Below are 10,286 nucleotides of genomic sequence, written 5' to 3'. Positions count from 1 at the left end.
ACAGGTGGAAGAACTCAAAGACTAATCAGGTAACAAGGGGGAGGGATCAAACAAAACAGACCAGGGTGGGATGGGAGGGACAGACCAGGGTGGGACGGGAGGGACAGACCAGGGTGGGACGGGAGGGACAGACCAGGGTGGGACGGGAGGGACAGACCAGGGTGGGATGGGAGGGCCAAAGCGTTTAGTCCTGGGAGACCCGGGCGAAACACAAAGTCCATCGGGCGGCCAGGGCGAAGCAGACCACCCATCGGGCGGCCATGGCGGTGAAGACCCCTCGGGTGGCCAGGGCGGTGAAGACCTCTCGGGCGGCCAGGGCGGTGAAGACCCCTCGGGTGGCCAGGGCGGTGAAGACCACTTGGGCGGCCAGGGCGGATACGACCACTCGGGAGGCCAGGGCGGAGACGACCAGTCGGGCGGCCAGGGCGGAGACGACCACTCGGGCGGCCAGGGCGGAGACGACCACTCGGGCGACCACGGCACAGGAACAGAAACCGGCTCAGGAGCAGCAACCGGCTCAGGAGCAGACACCGGCTCAGGAGCAGACCCCGGCTCAGGAGCAGACCCCGGCTCAGGAGCAGACTCCGGCTCATGAACAGACACCGGCTCAGGAACAGACACGAGCTCAGGAACAGACACAGGCTCAGGAACAGACACCGGCTCAGGAACAGACACCGGCTCAGGAACAGACATTGGCACTGGCTCCGGCTCTGGAGCAGACACTGGCACTGGCTCCGGCTCTGGAGCAGACACTGGCATTGGCTCCGGCTCTGGAGCAGACACTGGCACTGGCTCCGGCTCTGGAGCAGACACTGGCACTGGCTCCGGCTCTGGAACAGACACTGGCACTGGCACCGGCTCAGGAACAGGCTCTGGCTCAGGAACAGCCACAAGAACAGCAACGGCCACTAGGACAGACACAAACACAGAAACAAACATTGGCTCCGGCTCAGGAACAGCAGACACTGGCTCCGGCTCAGGAACAGCAGACACTGGCTCCGGCTCAGGAACAGAGGACACTGGCTCTGTCTCCGGCTCTGGAACAGCGGACACTAGCTCTGCCTCCGGTTCTGGAACAGCAGAGACTGGCATCTCCAAGATCCGAGCCAGACGCTCCAGATAGTCCGTCACAACCTTGGCGGCCACGCCAAAGGGGATCTCTGGGTCTGTCCCAGACCGGACAGACGGAACGTGATCAGTCTCTCGCTGGGCAGACGTGACGTGACCCGTCTCTCGCTGGGCGGACGTGACGTGAACACTCTCTCGCTGGGTGGACGGGACGTGAACAGTCTCTCGCTGGGCAGACGGGACGTGAACAATCTCTCGCTGGACCGACGTGAACAGTCTCTCGCTGGGCAGACGGGACGTGAACAGTCTCTCGCTGGGTAGACGAGACGTGAACAGTCTCTCGCTGGGCAAACGGGACGTGAAAAGTCTCTCGCTGGGCAGACGGGAGTGAACAGTCTCTCGCTGGACCGACGTGACGTGACCAGTCTCTTGCTGTGCAGACGGGCGTTTCCTCCTCCTTTTCCGTCCGTGACGGCGAGAAGTAGGCTCTAAGTTGTCCCTCACTGGCCCAGGATCTAAGGGGGGCCAGGATGGAGAGTGGTGTTGAGCCTCTTCTCGACCCTCTCCTCCTCCTCTACGACATCCACGGGTCCCCAGAACCCGGCCAGACATCCGACTCCTCCCTTTGATTAACCATAAAAGCGAGGGCCTGAAAAATATTCATTCTGCCGGATTCGTTATAGGACGGAGTCATTCCGTCATGAAAGATAGTGGAAAACTGGGTCGAGTCTGCACAATCCAAGTCATCGTCGTCCATGCAAGCGTCATCATCCATCCAGTCAAAATCATCGTCATCCATGCTGCTGAGTCCTCAAATGGTCGGATCGTTCTTTCACGTTACAGTTACAAAAAGTGGAGAGGAGGACTCAAGTGCAGCAACGGATGATTTATTAGCAAAAGAAAACAAAACACAAAGCAAAAACCCACAAGGCGGCTAAATTTGCAGTTACCCTGCTAATTAAACCTAAAATTAGTTACATGTAACAGTGTTGCTAGAGAATAATTGTTGTAGTAATGAGAATTTTCATCAGCATGTTGACTAAACCTTTGGAAGGACACACACGGTGTGGTCTGAAACACGCAGCAGCTGTGAACCACTATGGGGTGTTGTTCCAAGCAAATCTAAAGGTTAGTCACTAGTGCTATTGATTACTACCAATTCCAGATCATTCCTGCTGTTTTGATCACTTATTTAAGCCTTTTTATTTTATTTTATTTTGATAATAATAGCAGTCAGCTATTCATTTGTCTATTCTTTCATCTATATTCGTTACTTACATTTCCCCTTTTGTTTTCTAATGTGGTTCCATTTCCCATAGGGCCTAGAAAGGAACCAGAGACACCTTTATTTGTGATTTTGTTTATTTTCAACAAGTACACTAATTTTTATGACCCCGCAACACAAGCAATCTCAACGATTACTAGGGCATAACTATAGTCCTGAGGATTGATAATAAGCATAATCTGAATAGGAAAGCTGTCCTTTTTCCTCCTATCCTTCACTTCGTCAAGCCGTCGTGAACCACCAGTTAAGTCCAGATAAATAATTTAGTTATAAGAACCATCTTAAGTCATTTATTTCATCTCGGCTATGCCCTTTCCAGGAAATACTCTTGGAACCACACAAGTCTAAGCCTCCTAACATCCACAACTAAGATAATAAGGATGCAAGACACACTTCACTAGCTAGCTACACACAAAACACCTAGCTTTACGCTACGTACCTAGCTAACCCTTTAAACCTTAGCTCTGAATTCTTTAGGGTCATGCATTAGTCTCTCACCACAAGTGTGCCTAATTGTCGGAGATATTCGGTTTAACCTGACCATAACCAGACAGGAGAGCGAAAGGACCGACAAGCCATCGCGAGGAACACTGTTCCACCATGACTGCTGACATCCTACAGCACCAGAGACAAACGTAATTGCACCATGAGAGAAGAGGACCAACGACCCATGACCCAAGCCAGAGTTACAGCCACACATGGCTGATCAAGATTATCACCTCCTTACCCCACCTTATGGGTATGAAAGAGAAGGTAAACAACCTCACATAACAGATCACAGCGTCCCACAAGGAGCGGACCTGTGCCCAAAACCTTACAGACCAGCTAGAGACTGTGGTTCAAACCAGATTCAATGCAGCTGGACTGAGCATGCCCAGGAGCAGCACAGAACTGTCACCATGGCAACAACCCAGGTACCAGCCAAGCCCCTTTGAGAAGCCATGGATGACAGCACCCTTAACCTACAAATACCACAGGAGGACCAACGGCTGTCAACAACAGCATCCTCTTCCACACCCTTCACACAGGTGTCAATCTGAGGCTCCACAAGGACAGCTGGACGCACCTGCCTCAGAGTTACAGGAGCTGCTGACACACGCAAAATAGCTCCCGGCACATGACTCACCCGAGGAGTCCTGTAAAGTACAGCTTCCGACTCCTTGCCCACCCTAGCTTAGGCAAGCTTGCGTCGGCACCACCATAATGACAGAACAACACTTTAATCCTTCAGACTTCTCGTGATTGAGAGGCTTACAACCACCTTCTGACCTCCTGCCACCAGCACCAGGTCAGCTTGAAAACCTTTCTATGCTACATAGAGCCCTAACCACTTCCTGCAACCACAAGGAAACACCTGCCCCAAAACTAATGAACTTCAGAATGCCCCAACACCTGCTGCCTCAACACCTGCTGCCTCAACACCTGCTGCAGAGACCTGGACTTGGCTACTTTCCACATCACCAGCAGTGGAACGACCACCGCTCCAGAAGACACGAGCCACCAGAGGCCACCATGGCCTTTCGGCCTTCTATGACAAGTGTGTGTCTGATCTCTCTGCACTTCCAACTTCGCTCATGGTTGTCCTTGAGATGGGACAACAACAATCGAAAGGGGGGATCTGTAGGGTATGGACCACTCAGACACACACTAATTATTCATTATATACAAAGGTTTATGAAACTCCAAAACTAACAGCCCAAATGAACGAACACAAGGGCAGAAACAGTGTCATGTTACAGGGCATGATAAGGAGATTTTACGACCTCCGAGGAATGTGGCCACATGCACAAGAGAGAGATACAATGGGAACACAGAAACCCTCTTTAAAACAGACTTTGCTGCATTAATCATAGACTAACTGATCTATAAATGAACAAGCATAAAACTGTGATGACTATTGTGACTATTATGGGACTGTGTAACTATTATGTATGGTATGTACCCTGATATACTGCCAACTAACGATCAATGTAACCTCACCTGGATCATGCCTCCTACCTAATTAATCCTCATTTAATGACTCCCACTTTGATCTACATCACCTTCTTCTAGAATGCAGTGTGGATGTGTTATGTATAACCACACTTCGGACAAAGACTCGTAAATCAACTAAGGGCCATTTTCCCTCTCAGACATGTCAGCATTCTTATTGGTCAAGTTCAACCCTTGGGGGTGGATCCTTTCCAGCCGCAACACTGTTCTGGTGATACTGGGGAACCCCCTCCCCCTCCACGGAGGCCCCAGGGCCCAGCAGGCCTCAATCCAACCAGATATGGGCTTAGGCAGGAGAGAGAAGACTCTCTCACAAAGAACCAAGGACAATCTCAGGAGTTTTGGAACAAAGACTCCAACCAACAACGACTCCAATCACCCACTCTTCCGACTTCCTCACTTCTCCTGGGTGCTCGGCGTGGCCTCAACAGGGCCTCAGGCCTTGAACAAACCATCCATGCGTTCCTGGAGAAAGAGAACTCTCAACCAACTTCCACTTGACACTGCCGGAACCATCATCGACTTAATTTTTCAACAACTTCAAGAATGGTTCCCACTACAAATGCAAGTATTCAATTCAATGAAATGTGAAAATGAAGTCCCTTTACGGTTTTTGTTCTTGCTACAGGCTCAAAATGCTGTACATACTAAGAAATAATTATTCTTCTGTGGCCAGGGAAGATACCCTTTTCTTAGAATAAATTAATAATCAAAATAGTTTGTTGGACGAACTGATTAATTGATTGTAATATTAATTTAGCCATGTCAAGTTAATCCAATGAACTGACCCAAATATTCATAATTAATCATAACAAGTTATTATTGATTATTAATATTTCATATAGCTAGGTTCCTTACATGTGTAAATTCTAAGTTTTATAGTTGCTTGGCCAACTATAGCATGGGTGTGCATACCGCGGCCACCATATTTTATATAATAATACGGCCACCGTAGGAGTTAAAACGCCCTCGGAATGGGAGGGGCTAGAAAGTAATATTCAGTTGGTAGTCATATACAATTTTACCTCAATGGGATAAAATTTTACACAGTGTAGCTTTAATTATATTATATTATATAATATATTATATTATATTATATTACTCCAATTGTGTGTAAAACACTTATTCTTCTAACTTGATTGAGTTGGTTGCTTGTTGATAAAGAAAGGTAAATTGGATTCGATATGCATTTAACATGGATCTGGAAATGGAACATCACATGGAAATGGACCATGAATTTAAATTGGATTGAAAAAAAATGCAGAGAGGAGATTTTGCCCCCTCATTTCTGAAGTCCACCACAAGTCACTCTACTGTATTAAATACATCTTCATGGCGGATTGGCACAGAGATATAGAACAATAGACTGAGCTGAGCAAACGAAATATTCCTTGACCTTCATTGTAATCCTGTAATGTCTTCGTCCCCTCAGCCTTAGTCATGAGAGAGAAAAGATCTTTGAAAAGAATGAAAAACAGCATATAACAAAAGGTCAGACAGCCTTCATTTTCCACTCTCAGCTCTCATATTCTTGAAAGTGCTGTGCAGTGGCTAAACAAATTTATTTTGGATTAGGCAAATAGTTTAAAGTGATTTGAGATTTTTTCTTTTCTTTCTTTTTTAAGATTATTCTCTCAGGTTAAAAAAATGAGGGTGTATATAATGAGTAGAATCCAACAGTTCCTGTCCTATAGGGATTGTAATAAAGAATCTTCCTTCTTTCAAATCATCGTCACTTTTGCCTTCCTTCTCTTTTCAGTGCAGGTGGCCAAGAGGAACACTGCTGTCAGTGGTCTTGAGGCGTGACTGAAACTAATTGTGACTTGTCACTGCTTCTACACATCCAGCATGTCATCTCACTTACACATAGACTGATTATTTTCATAAAGATGGCAGCATTTTTTTTCTCAAATATGTAAGGATTAAAATTGTGTCACTCGAGGTGTAAAAAATGTTTTGTAGAATCTCAAAAAAAATGACAACTATTTTTGTTGTTGTTGTTGTTATTTTAGTCTTCTCTTTATTCATTCAAAGTACTGTAATAGGAAATTAAGTATGACTGAAATTAACTGCTGCCTGTCACAAACATGACTGCCATAACACGGCATCATTGCTCTGCTCTAAAGAGCATTTTAGGGTATTATGCTCCCCCAACTTGAAGTCCATTGCAAGAGGTATGCAACTAAATTATGATGATAAAATATATAACTAAAAATTTCTAGTGTCAAAATAAATCCAAGATGGTGGCTGAAGCTGTCACCATTCTGTTCAGTTTAGTTTTCATGGACTTTCAGTTTGTGTTCATGTGTGTGTCTTTGTTCTGATTAACGTTACTCAGTTACCATCATTATTAGTTCATCCATGTCAGCTGTTTCTAGTTCCCTTTCAAGGGAACTCGAGCTGCATTTGAGACGCGATGGGAACGCTCTGCGTGATTACGTCGTGAAGCACGTGTAAAATCAGTCCAATGGAAGCCCACTACGACATAGGTGACGTCATAGACCAGGAAACTATATAGCAGCCCTGAAATCAGACCGCGACAGCTTCTGTACCTTCAGCAAGCGCTCTCTGTATATCTGTCCTTGTCTATTTATTGTTGTCTGTCAAGCCCAATCTATCATTATTATGGCGAGCAAGCAAGCCCAGTCAGTCCTCGAGGGGGCTGATTGTGTGCATTGTATGAGTCTATCTATGAAGACGCTCCGCTCTCGCCGATCGTTCTTTGAGGAGAATGGTTCGGTTCGCGCTACCCGCGCGGGTCCCGCTGTTGCCTAGACACGGCTGTGACTCGCATTTTGGGGTTCGCAAACGGATCTGACAGCGTGGGTTGTTACGGGCTCCGCCCTATCTTAGCTTTCACCTGCAGATCCATTGTGCTGCGATTTCCAGTTCCGAGGAATTGGTATCGTTAGTGTTTTGTTAAGAAAAAGTGAACAAAACAAATAAAAGTATTAAGAAAAAGGCAGATGTTTGATTTTTCAATAAATGGGCAGCTCATAACTCTGTTGAGTAAAGATGAGCTGTTTAAAGGAGGTTTTTCTAATGCTGTTGGCAGTTAAATATTTACTGGACAGCTGAACATTATGAGAGTGAAAATAAAAAGAGTTTATTAGATGAAATGTATCTAAAAAAAAACAGGAAAACTCTGTATCTCAGCCTCCTCGTCGGGGACTACTGGTTTTTCCCTATCTCCACACTGAGGTGTCGAGATCGTGGAATAAACCGGTTTCTATTTTATGTGTTTAATACCCAAACGTCTTAACTAGAGTAATGTTATGGGTATTAAGTATCATGGTATGACAGTGCCTTGGATTATAGAGACGCTTGCGAGCTTTCTCTCTCCCGAGTCGGCGTCATCATTTTTAACCCCGACGTTACCCACCAGCGATCTTTAATAATAAATAAATTTTATGAGGCAGTACTGGTGGGTAAAGTATTTAAGGACATAGATGAATGTGAGGATGTCAGCATTGACTCTATTCGAGAATATACTCGAGAATATGTATATATATATGTTTATATGTATATGTTTTTCTGATATAAAAAACTTTGAGCCAACTAAACAGGTCATTCTCCTAAATTTTTCAGATTTCTGTCCAACTCAAATCACACACAAATGCTCTGTAAGCATTGTTTAAATATTCTATTCTCTTTCAATAGAAAAACAAACAAACAAATGAATCAGCTGCATTACAAACAAAAACATATATATGTTTGAATGTAAACATCTCTTGGCAACAGTATTAAGAGCTTCATTTCTAAAACAAGTATTCAGTTTAATGAAAAGCAGTAAGTAACGGTGTCCTTTCCGCACTGGCCTTTTTTTTGGATTTTCAAATAAGTGCTGAATTAAAATGAAGAAAGGTCAGCATATCAACATGTTCACGTGACAAACTTGCTCTTTTTTGTGAGCAAATGTTTCCTGCAGCAGAGAAGATCCGTTCTGATGGAGTGGATGTGGCAGGAATGCAAAGAAAAGATCTTGCCAGCTTTGATAGGTTAGGGAAACGTCCCTCATTTTCCTTCCACCAACCTAAAGGATCTTCTTGTTTGGCTATTTGCGATTCTGAGAAGTACATTTGTACTTCCTTTCTCACCATTTGAATCTTTTGTTCCTCATGCGACTCCTCCTCTTCACTGAGGCTGTCGTTGTCAGACTGGAGGAGGTTTTCTAGCACTGACTCTTCATCTCTCCTAGGAGCAGAGACACTGTGACTCTGAAGCTGCCCTTCTTCTGTAGATTTCCAGAACTCTTTTCCTGCTTTAATAGCAAGGACTTCAACATTGCTTTTAACCTCTATCCTCTGTTCAGCTTGCATAAACTTGAGTTTTCTAAATCTTGGATCTAGGGCTGCTGACAGAAGAATGGTGTTATCTTTCTCCTTGGAGAAAGTGCTGATATCCCCCCACCTCTCTGTTAACTCTTTAGAAGCTTTCGCTAAAAAAGCTTTTCCAGGAGTAGTTTCAAAGATCAGGGATTGTTGCACAGACCTCTGTAGGCCTTTTGCAAGCTGAGGAAGGCATGACAATGTTGTGTACTCTTGGCCACTAAGAAACTCAGTGGCACATTGAAAAGGCTGTAGGCCCTGGGTCAGTTCCTCAAGCAATGACCACTGATCAGGCTTCAAATCAAAGTAATGTTTGCCCCTAGGTGTCACTTCAGGATCAGAAAGCGTGGCAGTAACGGGCAAGCGCTGCTCTAGCAGTCTCTCCACCATAAAGTAGGTGCTATTCCATCGGGTTGTGACGTCTTGTATCAGCTTATGCTCTGGTGTGTTCATCTGTTGCTGCTTTTCTTTCAGCTTAGTATTGGCCAGTTCACTTCTCCTAAAATGTTCAACCAAGGATCTTGCAGCTCCCAAAGCTTTGCTGATGCTGGTCTCTTTAAGGGAATTGTTCACAACAAGCTGAAGTGTGTGTCCAGTACAACGGACGGAGACCCAATGATGTTTCTCTGCCAGCAATTTCAGTGCAGCCACAACATTTGATCCATTGTCATGAACAACTGCTTTAATGTTGTCTACGGAAATGTTGAATTTTGTGACAACCTCTTCAAGCCATGTGGCTATGTTGACACCAGTATGTCGTTCATCAAGAGGCATGGTTGCAAGAGTGAGACTCTTCATTTTCCAATCTTCAGTTAAAAAGTGGCATGTGACACCTAGGTATGCTTCTGTTGCGAGGCTAGTCCAGATGTCAGTGGTCAGTGCAATGAAGCTTCTTCCTTCCTGAATAGTTTCCTTAACCTTTAAAAAAAAAGATCAGATTATTTTAGTTGAACATTTTATTTTTAACTCTGTGATGTTTAGTCATCATCTTTACTGAGTGTTTAGTTTGAAATCTAGAAGCACTTCACACTAAGGAAACTGTTTCATCTGTAAACATGAATGTTACTAACTAATATGAGCACTACATTTGTATTTATTCATTTTTGTTAACGTAAATGAAAATACAGCTGTTCATTTTTGTTCATGTTAGTTCAGTGTATTTATGTTAATAAATGTATTAGTAAACGTTGAAGTTAACATTAACAAAGATTAAATGCCTAAATGCTGTAGAAGTACAGTTCATTATTAGTTCATGTTCACTAATGTAGTTAACCAACATTAACTATTGAACCTTATTGTAAAGTGTTATCATAGATTGTTCCTGAAACATGTATTTGCAATTTTGCATTAGGTGTATATTTACTTTTTGACAGGTTTTTTCATATTTTTGCTCCATTAATCTTGTAAAGTAGGTTCTTGATGGAAGGATATATCCAGGATTGAATGTAGAAACCATTTCACGAAAGCCTTCTCCATCCACCAGGGAAAGAGGTCTCATGTCTTTAACTATCATTTTTAGAATTGACTCTGTGAGAGCAGCGGCTTGCTGAGGAGTACAAGAATTCCTCCTCAGAAAAAAGTCATCAATAGGCCCACTGCTTTTCTTAGAACTA

This window comes from Siphateles boraxobius, unplaced genomic scaffold (genome assembly GCF_051911475.1).
Source record: "Siphateles boraxobius isolate OS27281-9 unplaced genomic scaffold, OSU_SipBor_1 56, whole genome shotgun sequence".
NCBI lineage: Eukaryota > Metazoa > Chordata > Actinopteri > Cypriniformes > Leuciscidae > Siphateles > Siphateles boraxobius.
The sequence above is the reverse complement of the archived record's forward strand: the minus strand, read 5'-3'. Positions refer to the sequence as shown.